Here is a 12,774-nt window from a genome sequence, read left to right as displayed (position 1 = left end):
GCCCTTGAGATTACGGGGCGGAGTCAAGTTCTATGAGATTTGGGCATCTAAATCCTAACAGTCCTGGAGAACCTGAAATCCCCTGCAGCTTTCGAAGTATTCTGCCTGCCTGAGGCAATCGGGTACTTGGGTGAGCTGCCTTTGAGGAGAGCAGTGTCCACCAGTCAGCTACAGAACATCGCAGAGGCATCTCTCAGCGGGAGGGGGAGCGGCTCTTGGGGCACACAGGAGATTTCTCGGGCCCGATAGCCTGAATACCGAGCATAGCTGTCCCACTCCTGCTCTCTCCCAGCCCGACTCAAGTGCACTAGGTCCTGCTGACAAGAGATGGTACTATGGTGAGCAACAAGAAGCTCGTACATACAGCAAATCAGTGGCAGTTGGAGCGAACATGAAGGCCTGTAGGCATGCATGGAAACAGTAGCTATGTGCTTCTACAGGGAAGAAAACCATCAGAATAAAAGCAAAAATGGAGCCTAAATGATCTGTGGAACTGAAGAGTAATGCATGCTAATTATATTTTCATCCCGAAGTGCCACAAGAGATGAGTAGCATAAAATGACTGTTATCCCCCATGCAACAGCAGAAAGCATGCAGAGAAAACCAAGCGATACACACCGAGTGAATTACTGGGGTCTGGCCGTTAGAGCCGCTGGGACATCACCCACTAAGACTAGGTAAGTATAGAGAAAGCAGGAGGGCAGCCTCAAGCAGAACCAGCTACGAGAGAGGAGAGAGAAGACAGAGTTAGTTAATAAGGTATTACAGCCTCTTCTGCACACTGTCATCTCCCAGGTTCTCCTATGTTGTATAAATTATTCATTATACTGTTTTCCTCCTAACTTGGAGGAAAAAAAAACAATATTCAGAGAAGCCAACCCTGAGACTCCAAAGGAAAAAAAAAAACAAACCCAACCTGGTTAATCTGATTTGTCATCAGTTTCAATACTTGTATGTTCTTGTCAGACTTACTGTTAATGTCCTACGTCAGGGAAAACTCTGGACTGGAATGGGGATTTTGAATGTTACACAACCAGATGTTGTAGCCAAAGATTTTAAAACACAGAAACCTAATGTGACGCTCTCAGAAATGAGACTAATTCTTTAGGCACAGAACTTTAGACCCCATTTTTGATGTACGAGCCCCCAGATTGCTCAAGGTCGTTCCACAGATACCTGTTAGAGAGGGTACATTCATTTCTAAAAGATGCACGCTGCACAATAGCTTACAGCCTCTTTGTTTGTTCTACTTGTCTGTAACCTAATCCTATATGAAACCCAAGCGAAAGTAGGGTTTGGGATATCAGGTCCCAAAATAGTGTAGCTCTGTAAATTTCTGATCTGTTTTGTCTTCAAACATTGAGCACCAAAACTCCTCTGGGTCAGCGACTGCAAATTTAGTTCCTGTTTTTGCTGGAGAATGTACAGAACAGCATCCATTTGCGAAGGCACGGTTCTGTGAAGCAGCATGGCCAGTTTTGAGCTACTACCACATCAGAAATGCTGCAACCACATGGCATGAAACGCAGAGCCAGTACAAACTCACTTTGCTGGTTCAAATGTTTTAGAACATTTTCAGAGAGCAATTTTGCCCCAGCAGTTTTATGCTTGACCGGGTACTGTCTGCCTGCCTGGAGCCAGCATAAACACAATGTCTTGTGTTTCAGCCAAATTACCAGAAATACGATCCTTTCTTTGCGTGGATCCAATCTCAAAGGGCATGGAACCATCATGCCAAAAAACTAGTTTTTCTTAAACTAACAAAAGTAGATTCTATGCTCAGAACTTACTAGATATAACAAAACTGTGCAAAGATATGCCCAGAGATGAAAGTCAGGAGGCAGAGTGGGACAAAGATGAGCTCTCGAGTAAATGACCAGAGAGAATAAATTAAGCATAATTTGGTTTCTACAGATGAAAGAGCAACACTTTGGAAAGTAAAATAAAAAAATATATATATTACATGTACAAATTCCAAATAAACTGCTTCTCAGACCTTATGGCACAATCTATCTTGAGCCTGGCTCCTCTCGTTGCTGCTCTGGTTGACTGAGTTCTAATCTGACCCTTACGTGTCGATCTCCACCAATGAATAGCAATGAGGAATTCACAAAGAAAGCTATTTCAATATAGTTCTCTCATCGGCACAGACAAACATACTGTGTCGGTGTCAAAAGGAAAAAAAAAAAAGCTGGTTAGGGTTTTTTTTTTGTTCCTTTGGACAGAAGCAGTCTGTGAAACAAGGCTTAAACTAGGCAAGGAACAAGGGCAGAGGAAATGCTAACGGGAAAACTCCTTGAGGAGCAGCTTTGGCTCTTAAGGACAAAGCAACGAACACCGCAGCTCACCAGCTCTATCATCGCAGAACAAATGTCCATGTGTAATATTGGAGGTTTTACATCAGTAGGAAATTTCATCCAATCACGCAGCAGGAATAATTTTGTAGAAATAAACAAATTTACAGACTATCACACTAGGATCTGGGTTTGGCAACAGCAACAAGAGAATCCAGCCACACAACCATGGCTGTACGCGCGAGACAGTTCCAGCGCTTCGCTCACTGGTGGCGTGGCTCTGGTCAGCAGCACCGTAGCATCTCTGGCCTTGCCAAAGTGGTTCCCAGGCCACTAAAAATTAATACTCTAATTAACCTCTTAATTAAAAGCACTGAAATCATATTGTATTAACTCACAAAAATACGGGTCTCAGTAAAAAAGAGCATACAATTTTCTTATATCTAATACAATCTCCCCCGTGGATTAATCAGTGCATGTTTAAATGGCACCGGTCGTCTTCCTACAGCTTCCCTTCGGTAACGACTCCTCACTTCCGCACTTCGCTGCTAGGAATTTTTCGTGGTTTTCCTGCCAAAATTTTCAGGCTCGGTGATACAGTGTGCCTACATCACTTTAATTATACTGTAGCTCTATTTCCCTACTAAGGTACATTTCAATTGCTATACTGTACTCCCAAACGGAAAGGAAAATAAGTTAGAGCGTTACAGAACACCTTTATAACAACTCCATGCATATAATAGCGTAAATAATGCATTAATGCATTAAACTTCAAATTGAAATATTTTTAAAAGGGCAATTTTTAAAGTAAATCTTTAGTTTAGCCCATAATTAGTTTTATACAATGTAAAAAATTTCCATTTCTCCTTGAAACTTGTCATTTATAGACCAGAATAGCGTAACAGCACCTTTCTGAAGCAGCGCTCTTGCTCTCCAGGCCCTCAGAACTTGTCTACACTGAGTAAGCTGAAGTCTTCTGCCACAGAGCCCTCGTTACACCACGCTGCCTTCGAAGACCAGTGTTTGCGTTAATTAATCATAAAACAGCAGAGCAAAGTGGCACCGCGTTACCTGACACCTACCAAGCGTCCACGCTAAGGCTTAATGGGGTATGCGATAGTCTATAAATTCACACGGTGCGCTGTAAATTCTCTGTGTAAACAAACACTCCCCGTATGTTTTCAGACGAGTGCCGAGGCGGAATAGTTTTTTTTAAAACTCCTGTAAATATCAAAAGACTGAACAACGTAGAGATGGCTGAATTCTGCCTTTAGTACACATCTCCTGAATCTGAATGTGACAGTCAAAATCCCTTGCCCTTGTTCTACCTCAAAGCATTAATTCTGTCAACTCAGCCATGAAAATATTAGCATCATTAATAGTTCATTCTTATATAAGGAGAATCACTGTTTTGCACAACGTAATTTCTATTTACCTACGTTAGCTGGGTAGCTTTTGGGGACAGCACTCCTCTCCCCCCCATACCAAGAAGCCAAGTCTGAAGCAGCCAGCGGAGCTGAACGGTGTGCCCAAATCTCATGGAAAAATTTTGAGTATTTTGAAAATTTTGAGAGTATTTTGAAGATTTCAGCAACTCCATTTGCGTAACACGGTCCGTTATAATGAACAGGCCTATGTTTACAGATCCCAAGAAACTTTTATAGTTTTCTTTATATTTTTTTGTGCTTCCATAGAAATAAAATGCAACTTGGAAGTCAATGCTAGAATAAAGATCATACTTTGCTATCTCTTTTCAAATATGAGCAGTAAATTTGCTGCTTCTCAAACCTCCAACACCTTTTCTTCTGCCTTGGAACTTTCCAAACACGACTGCCACCAGCTGGATTAGTTCACAGGCCAATCACTTTAACACCCTAGAACACATGTCGTTGCATCCTAAAGCTGCTGCACATCATTGATTTTTCAAAGGTCTCCCCCACTGAAATCAATAAGGAGTTCTACTTAAAAATGGATTGCACTTTGTGGTCCCTTTCTGATTCATGTATATTCAGGTTTTTCATAGCTGCTTTTAGCAGAAGCTGTATGTACCAAGCTTCACCACTTCCTCTGACCCCAATCTGGTTCTCACCAACATCAATAGAGGCTCCAGCCACTGGGCTTCCGCTGCGAGCAGAAACAGACGATCTGTGCAAACTTCTATCAGGTAGAGAATTCCACTATAACCACTTTACCAGAATAATGTCTTCCAAGCAGCTAGAAAAAAACCCAAGCAGTGCAGCTTAGGTGAATGCTAGGTAGTATCGGGCATTAAATTAATGATCAACACATTGTTGCCTGCCTAGGGCTGTACCGATGGACTGGGTCTCGCCTCATTTTCAACAGAAATACCTCCTCACTGTAGAGGCTTCCTTGCAAGCAGAGCCACCAAAAATCAACGTCTATTCTTGGGAAACAGCTATCTCAATGAGAAAGAGAAAAAGGTAAAGATCAAAAAGCAGCATAGTTCATAACTTCACTCCCTAGTTCTTCTCCTAGTATTTTAAAGCTTGGCTTCATTAATATACAATCCAATTTGGCCATACATAAGCCAATCGCAAGAACAAACTGTTATAACCTTATGCAATTACTTCCACATAACACTTAGAAGATTTCACTAAACAGTACCCAAGTACCCTCATTTTTCTTGCCTTCTAGATTTGAGTCTTGGTAAAAGGGCTTCAATTTTACGAGAGAAGCTACTGACAGGAACGCAGTCTGAAACGGTCTGTATGTGGGGACGTACGGCTGAGAAGAGCCGTACATTTACAAGCATTAAAGCTCCATTTCACAAAATGCGAAGGAACGAGAGTCAGCGGGTAGGCAGCAATTTCCAGGGCCAGAGACCAGTTTCTCATTGGCAAAATGGAATAACTGAAATATTACAGCAAGGCTGGAAAACCCCGCAGATGGTCATAATCATCCTTTCATAAAATATATTATTGTGCTATCTTCTAGCAGACAAAATAAATAACGAAATGGCAAGCAGCAAAGATCAGGCCAGCTCCGCAGCCGGGCAGCCCAACAGCCTGCTTCGTCGGCTCCAAGCGCGGCGGCCGGCAGCCGCCAGTCAGCAAGCGGTCACTTCGCTACACGGTTTGAGAGGAGAGGGGAAAAAAATCCAACTGTGGCCCCACAGAGCAGCGAGTGTTCAAGCTCAGCAACAGATGTGTCAAGTGACTTATCCCAACCGTGAGGAGTTAATCGATGCTATAAATAGTACTCTGCAGACAAAAAAAAAAAACCAACCACTTAATTCTTGTATCCAAAGCACACAGTCTAGCTTTGCTTATCAGTAAAACTATTTTCCTTTAAAGAAGTGGGCTCGGGTGTTTTACATGTGGATTAACACAAAGAGATAATTTGATTTCAGGCTATTGAGAGATTTCCTTCCTTTTGTGCTTCCGAAGAACAGGGCTGCATGCAGCTAAATGAGATCCGTAGATTACAGTAGAAGAAAGGCTAATAAAGCTGCGTAGCTACATTCCTGGATAATAACAAATGTTTTTTAGTTCCAGGGCTCCCATCTTGGGGTTTATGAGGGTATTTCCAATTATGACTTTTAAGATCAATGCAAATAAATGCATCAAAAGGCAATAGATCTTTTAACCCATCTGAATTAAATACTCAATATCTCCCAGAGCATTTTACACCAATAAACAAATCGGCATTGCTAGGAAAAAAAAAGAAAAAAAAAAAATCACCGTTCTGAAGTGCTCAGAGCAAGCACCTTCCCTGTGGTTTTCTTACTGCTTTCAGGTGAAAAAGCAGAAGAAAAACCCCTTTCCTGTTTTTAACTCTCACAGGCACATTAGCGGGTTGTGTGGCTGCTCTACTGCTCCATCAGGGAACTGAAAACTGTGGTATAAACAGGAAAATGTCAATATTCATGTTAAATTCTTGAAGCAACTAAACCAAATGAATTTTATTAGCTGCTTACCAACCAATCCTACCGCATTACTCTCCCATATTGCAACCTCTCTCACCAAGAACAACCAGATTTTGACCTTACAGTCCTTTAAACCAGGAACAGCATCAATGACGAGCAGATTAAAGCAATACAAAAAGAGACGAAACAGAATGAGGCCCGCTAGCTCTAATTCTCTCCAGTAACATCTGTCTCATTCTAAATCAAGTATTTTTTTCACCAGGCTAAATTTAGAAGCCTGAGGCACTAAGTAAGCCTACTCCATTAGACCAAAACTGTAGATCTGCTTTCTGCAATGGCATGTGCAGGTTCAGGGGTGGCCGCGATAGACCCTTCCCTGTTTCAGCACCTGTAAATTTAAAATGCAATCCAAGTTCCTTTTACCCTTGTAAGTTTAGGATGCAATCCAAGCTTGTGCTGATTAACACCGCGGCTTTTTAGTGTTACAAGGCAAACATGCATTTGAGAACTAATAAATAATACCTGAGCAAAATAAAAGTATTTAACTCATCTGATGTCTTGAATAATCATCCGGTTCATGCATAAACATATAAAGGCAGGAACACCAGATACAATTTAATGACATTCTCGGAGAGACTCATCATTCCGTATGATGGATTTTGGCACGTAACGTCTCTCAACGAACAGCCTTTGTTACACACGGCAAACCCGCCCTGGCTCCAGAGCGCTGCTGCCTGTTTGAGGGGCAGAAACAGCGCCCCGGGAACTGCCCCTGTAACGGCGCTGTTTTCAGCTGCAACACATTGCTGCGTCTTCCAAGCAGAAATCTTTATTGCCCAGAAGCATTCTCTTTTCTCTTAGCCACGCATATTGGCTTCTTTGGGGTTACACTGACCGTCCAAATAGCCTTCAGAGAGTAATGTTCAGGACACGCCTCGTGCATATCGTTGGGTAAATCAAGACGCCACAATAACCCCCTTGATCAGCCCCGACTCAAGTGTTCTTCAGCCATTTAGATCTTCGCTTGCATGAAGCAGAAATGCAGTGCTGTGCTTAGTCTGTGAAGTGATACATTCATACATTTATCAAAAATTATTTTTATTACACCACTGCAAATAGCAATTTTCACAACTAAGACTCATGCCGTTATTACAAGAGCTTTTTATTCATTGGCTTGTAGCTCTATCAAAATTTAAACATTTGGGCTGAAGCTTTCCCTGGTAGATCTTTCCTTCGGGCTGAATTTCTCTTTTAGGAGAACTTCAGCTAGAATAATTTGACTGTTTCTCGTATCAGTTAGGGAAGTTTTTGTGCAAGTTTCTTCCATTAGTGGCTCTGAAGACACGGTCAAACAGCTTGCTATCCGTCAGCAACCCTACGGCAGCCAGCACAGCCCCGGGATGCGGTGTCTCCCTTCTGCTGTGCACAGCCGAGAGGGTGGCGGAGGCCACCACAGCCGCGCGACCGGCCAACACCCACGCGGAACCCCCAGGGATTCCCCCGTTTCCCTAGCCCTCCTTTCCTGCCTATAAAACCTGTTCTGAATTGACCTTATCATAAGCCTCCATTTCAACTGGACAACTACCACATTTGAACTACGTCTTCTGTGCCGAGGTTGACCCTGATCTGAAAATCAATGGGAACTGGGGAAAGTAGTAGGTTTAGGGGGTCCCTCGACAGATCATTTTCTTCCAGACAGCCACGGTTAGACCCTGACCCCAACCCTTCCAAGGCTATCCTACTTCTGTATCTCTGACTAAATCTTAATGCTTTTTGTAGCTTGTATCGCCCATCAATAATACTTCTTTCCAGGAATGCACCTATCGCTAGTGCCGATTACAGTATTTGGAAGCAGAAATATTTCTTCCAGATCACTGAAGATCTGCTCCAAGAACCAACTTGCTATTCAAACACCCCTTTTTAATAACCATTCTCCCAATAACTGTAATGAGTGGGGAAAATAATAATTTTGCTCGAACTGTGTAGCCACTTCAAATGTTTAAAACAAATTCCCTCTATTGTATCAAAATAAAAATCTTGCACTGTATAAATAGCGATGTGTTCCAGCTATAACAAACACTTCTAACTCATTCCATTAAGACTATATAAGTAACAGAGGTAAGCGGCAAACAATTCAGACAGTAAATACAGTGTAAATTCTGCTCAGAATCCTTCCTACAGCTTTGAGACTTGCAATGGGCTATATACACCTTCAGTTTGGAGTTAATATTAAGGACAGTGTTTAATCTAAAAATAATGACACGAAAATGGAAAAACCTATAAAAATCGGTAACATGATACTTGTTATTTGGAGGATTATTTTCGAAGAATGCTTGGCTAAAATTATGATCACCCACATTGAGAAAAATAAAGCAGTACATAGAGGGGAGTAACATTTGAGGAAAGCAGGCAGCAGAGTACTTTAATATTTAATCCCACATTCACCGCCAAGCCCCCAGATTCAAAACAGACACGCCGAAGTATTGAGGTGAATTTACAAGAGCTGAAAATGCTTGTGGTCATCCTTTAAGCAACCAGAGGACTGGCCTTTTATCTCAAGAAGGGCTAAGATATAGTTGGCAGGGAGGGAATGGAGAGAGGAAGGCATGTCTTACGAGTCTGAGCCTTACTGCAGAAAGAGGTGGGATGCCAGAGGTAACCATAGGCTTTACTCTAGCTTGCTCAGGTACCGAAAAGCCTTAGGCAAGCAGGGGCACAAGCTGAGAACAGGACAGGAAACAAATGCTTAGAGTCCACCTGCTGTAAATGTGGCCGTAGAAAGAAGTCACGCAGTAAGAGGCGTTCCCTGCTCTGTCAGGGGTGGAGTGCAACTAAACGAGCATTTCCGTGGCCGAAGGCGAAGGGAGACACGGATCAGAGATGGTGTGAAGTCACAAAAGAGAAAACTCTCATCCCCGTTGCCCTCAGCTAGCACCCGAGTTTTACCCTCGCCAGTGCCTCAGCTCTCACCACAATATACAACTACAGAGGTTCCTGTCCTAGTTCCACAGTTTTAAGATGTATCATGGATATTTCCTTCCTTCTGCCCCATAACCGTTCTACCACTACTTTAAAACAAGTTCTAGCATGCCTTCGATAGCATCCAAACTAATGAATTTCCGAGAGGTGCAAAGATAATTTAAAAAATAAAGGACAATGATTTAAGAGCATACATAATGACAAAGCAGCAAAATAGTTGAGAGACTTGGTGAGCAACTGCAGAAACACAATACCTTTTCTAGTGTTCCTTTCTTGTAGCGGCTTTAATACAGAAATTTGCCCTTGGTTCGATGATAACTCTGTCAGAGAAACATAACAAAAAAGACATTTTTATTCCATGGAGGAGAAGTAGGAAGAGGGGATTATCTTTAAATAATTGATAACATTTACACGTTGGAAATAGATTAGTTTTATCTCCCCTTGGTTCCCCCCCCCTTCCTGAGTCACACTGGTGTTAACTCCAACGTCTATTCCACCATCCCCTGAAACCCCGAGAAAATCCCATAGAACTGGAGTACGGAAAGCAAACTCCGTCGGAAGAGCTCGTTTGGCTAACTAGCTATTCCAGTCCTCTTGACTTCTGTCCCAGCGCCACCCATATGTGCCTGCATCAAACATTTCCAAACTTAGAATTTAATCCAATATGTGTTTAATTCCCCATTGATTCATAGATTTAAAAGCCAAAACTGTTTCCTTCGTAAGCATACACCATAGTATTTTCAGTCATCCAGGTCTAAATACCATCTAGTGACTCTAAAAATGTCAACTGTGGCTACATAAATACACCTCATATCGTTTGACATTTTTTCTTATAGCAGCAGGAAATAAGAGAAACTGGGGCAGACAGACATCCCCTTTTGAAATTCACCAGCAAGAAACCAGCATTTTTCAACATCTCATTTTTTGTCAGAGCTTCAGGCAGTATTCCCATTACAGCATTTCTTATCCTAGAAATTTCCCATGCAGGTAACAAGCAGGATGCTTTGTCGTGGATTCCCAGTCGTCTTCTCAGCTTCTGAGACCAAGAACATTTTGAGTAGATGATTCCTGCAGATCACCCTTGCTTAGTTCCGCTTGGGCTAAGGTTTACCCATAAAACAGACACGCCACGACCCTTCCACTTCCAGCCTGCGACACGGCTTCATCATGAGACCCTTCGCCTCCGCTCCTCCTTTGGCTCGGCGGTACCGCAAGGCAGTGGTCCATAAGGAAACCACTTCAACCCTTCAGACTCTGTGTAGCCAAACAGGTGCTAAAACAAAATTATATGTCTCTGATGGAAGCCGAGGGTTTCTTTGAAGCCTAATTTCTTTTAGCTTTTGTCTCATAACAGAATATGACTACCTCCTCTAAGTAGGCTAATTTTATGTATTTTATTAAAATATTCTCCATTTTTAAGTCAGAAATAATTCACGATTTATGTTTAGCGTCACCTGGAGCAGACAAAAACTACTGAAAAAGTATCTAGCTTGATTTTTCCTTCCTCCTTTTCCACCTGTATTTTTTCTTTTAGTTGATTCAGAGACAAGAAGACAAGCAGCCTAAGGCATTTGTCTTGTCTTGGGACAACCTGGGTAAGACCCAGGTCCACTACACCCTTCATGTACGGCCATGGGCTATTTAACCTTTTTTTATCACATAATCTGGGAAGAAATTGTGTTTTCCTACTTCACAAGATCTCATTAAAAATATATATATATATATCACAAGGTACTTCAGAATAGAAACATCCAAGCCATGACTGGTCTTCTAGTGATAATCACATTTGTATAGGCTGAAATTTAGCATTGATTATCAAGAAAAAAGTAGTTGTCTTTTCAATAAAAATCTAATTGTTTCATTTTATTCTTTAAGCAGAATTTTTTGTTAAAACATTCAATACCTTTTGCAGCCAGAAAGTTTGGCAATAAGATAAGAATAGAAGATCAAGGCAAGTCTGGAGGAGGCTGCATCGCCAATACATGGTAATTGTATATAATAGATGGTAAAAACGCATTTATCCACACTGTGGATAAAACAAAGAGGTGGGCCAGCAGGAGCTGTGACAGCAAGTCAAGCCCACATGGGCCACCTCCCTTCCAAGACGGGCACTATGCCGCTGAGGCTTGTGAGTGACAGCTCCTAACGTGCTGCCTGGGTTACGGCCAACGGCAGGATCCGCTAACGCCGACGGACCGTGCCGGTCTCATCACGCTCACACGCGTGCAGCCGAACTGACCCTGGGAAACCACGCGTCGGTCTTTATCGGCTGATGCCAGCTGAGAGCTTGAGCCCAAAGTCCCGGGAAGCCCGCAGCTTCCCCGAGGCTCACGGCTGTATCGCGCTCTCCCTTCCAACCCCTGCGCTGCCCACTTCCATTCCTGAGCTGTACTGCGGGGGAGCGGGGAAAAACCCACCGGCTTGGACCACGTGGCATTTAATAAAACACCTGTACTTCATCGCTAAAATGCTGCTTCATTCCAATGACATACTTTTATTGGTGATTTTAATCAAGTATCTTACAGCTCTCAGATGAGAAAGGTGGAGAAAAACCTGTAATGCCTCTTCAAATTGCTTGTTATCTCTCACTTGTAACTAATTACCCCAGTCACACTGTTACGGAGTCTGAGCAGTTTTACGTTCGCTCGCCGAATGACTTAAAAAATGAAATTAGACAATTAATCCCGAGCTATAACAACTAATTAGGAAAAGTATTTTCAGAATAAGGAACTTAACAGAACATCAAGACACTGACACAGCAAAATGCATGTGAAAGTAAAGCAGCGACGAGCAAACAATTTCTTGCCATTCAGCAAGTTCCACAATCGCATCCCAACCACCACCTCGTTCTTTCCCTACTCCAGTGAACATAAGTAGTTATTAAAATGTCTTTCTAATGTGGTGAGAATGTGAGTAGCTTCTTGGACTACAGGAAAGCTTAGGGACAAATTTTGCTGCCGCAGCATCGCAAGCAAATGCCGCGGTGGCAGATCGCTACTTTCACACAAGCCGCCCAATGGAAGGAACCGTAGCGAACTGTCCCACCGTGAGTTTTTCCTAACGTCTTATTTCGCATCGTCCTCGAAGCCTGGGCTGTGCCGGCGATCCGCTCGTCGTATCTTCTTGGTCTCTTACTCAAAAAGCTTCTGACCACGCGCTCGGTTCCTGAAAATGATCACTGCGCGGTCAGCTGTGTGAGAAGCAGTCTTCGGGTAGGTAAAGCACGGGTGAATCCACTGACTTCAGCGGACTCGCTTGGCCTTCGGTTCACGCCGCGCTGGCCTGCTTGTTAGCGACGTGGAGGCAGCGTTCCACGAGCCCTCCAACGAAACGCGTCTGCGGCACCCAGCGGGTTCCTCGCCCGCGCACAGAAATAGGTGCAATTAAAGCTGCCAAGCGTGAGGCAAGTAGTAAAGGCCGAAATAAGTGAGAGAGACACTATAATAGTGTGGACAGACAAGCAGACCACTTTTCAGTGCAGCTGCGGCACCACTATAAGGACGTATTGGGAAACCTTGCCAAGGGCACGAGCGGGGAAGCCTGTATCTTTGGCTCCTTTTGTCACTCAAATGAGCTTCTCTCTGGCATTTCTGGCACTAAAATAACTAATAAAGA

General features: G+C 43.0%; 1 protein-coding gene across 13 annotated transcripts in view; it reads right to left on the bottom strand.

Annotated features, from left to right (window-relative positions):
• The window catches only part of ARVCF (ARVCF delta catenin family member), a 288,430-nt gene that overhangs the window by 176,808 nt on the left and 98,848 nt on the right, over positions 1-12,774 (bottom strand). For 8 of the 13 annotated variants that reach the window (XM_064466541.1, XM_064466548.1, XM_064466551.1 and 5 more), the window contains 2 exons: positions 9,414-9,479; positions 619-720 (listed from right to left, as the gene is read on the bottom strand). The exons of 1 other annotated variant lie outside the window; for it this stretch is intronic. The gene's annotated coding sequence lies outside the window, so the exon portion shown is untranslated. The remainder of the gene's footprint in view (positions 1-618; positions 721-9,413; positions 9,480-12,774) is intronic. 4 more of the 13 variants (XM_064466542.1, XM_064466550.1, XM_064466554.1 and 1 more) reach the window with 2 other exon arrangements.

This window comes from Phalacrocorax carbo, chromosome 15 (assembly GCF_963921805.1).
Source record: "Phalacrocorax carbo chromosome 15, bPhaCar2.1, whole genome shotgun sequence".
In the NCBI taxonomy this organism is placed as follows: Eukaryota; Metazoa; Chordata; class Aves; order Suliformes; family Phalacrocoracidae; genus Phalacrocorax; species Phalacrocorax carbo.
This window is presented reverse-complemented; position numbering and strand designations above follow the sequence as displayed.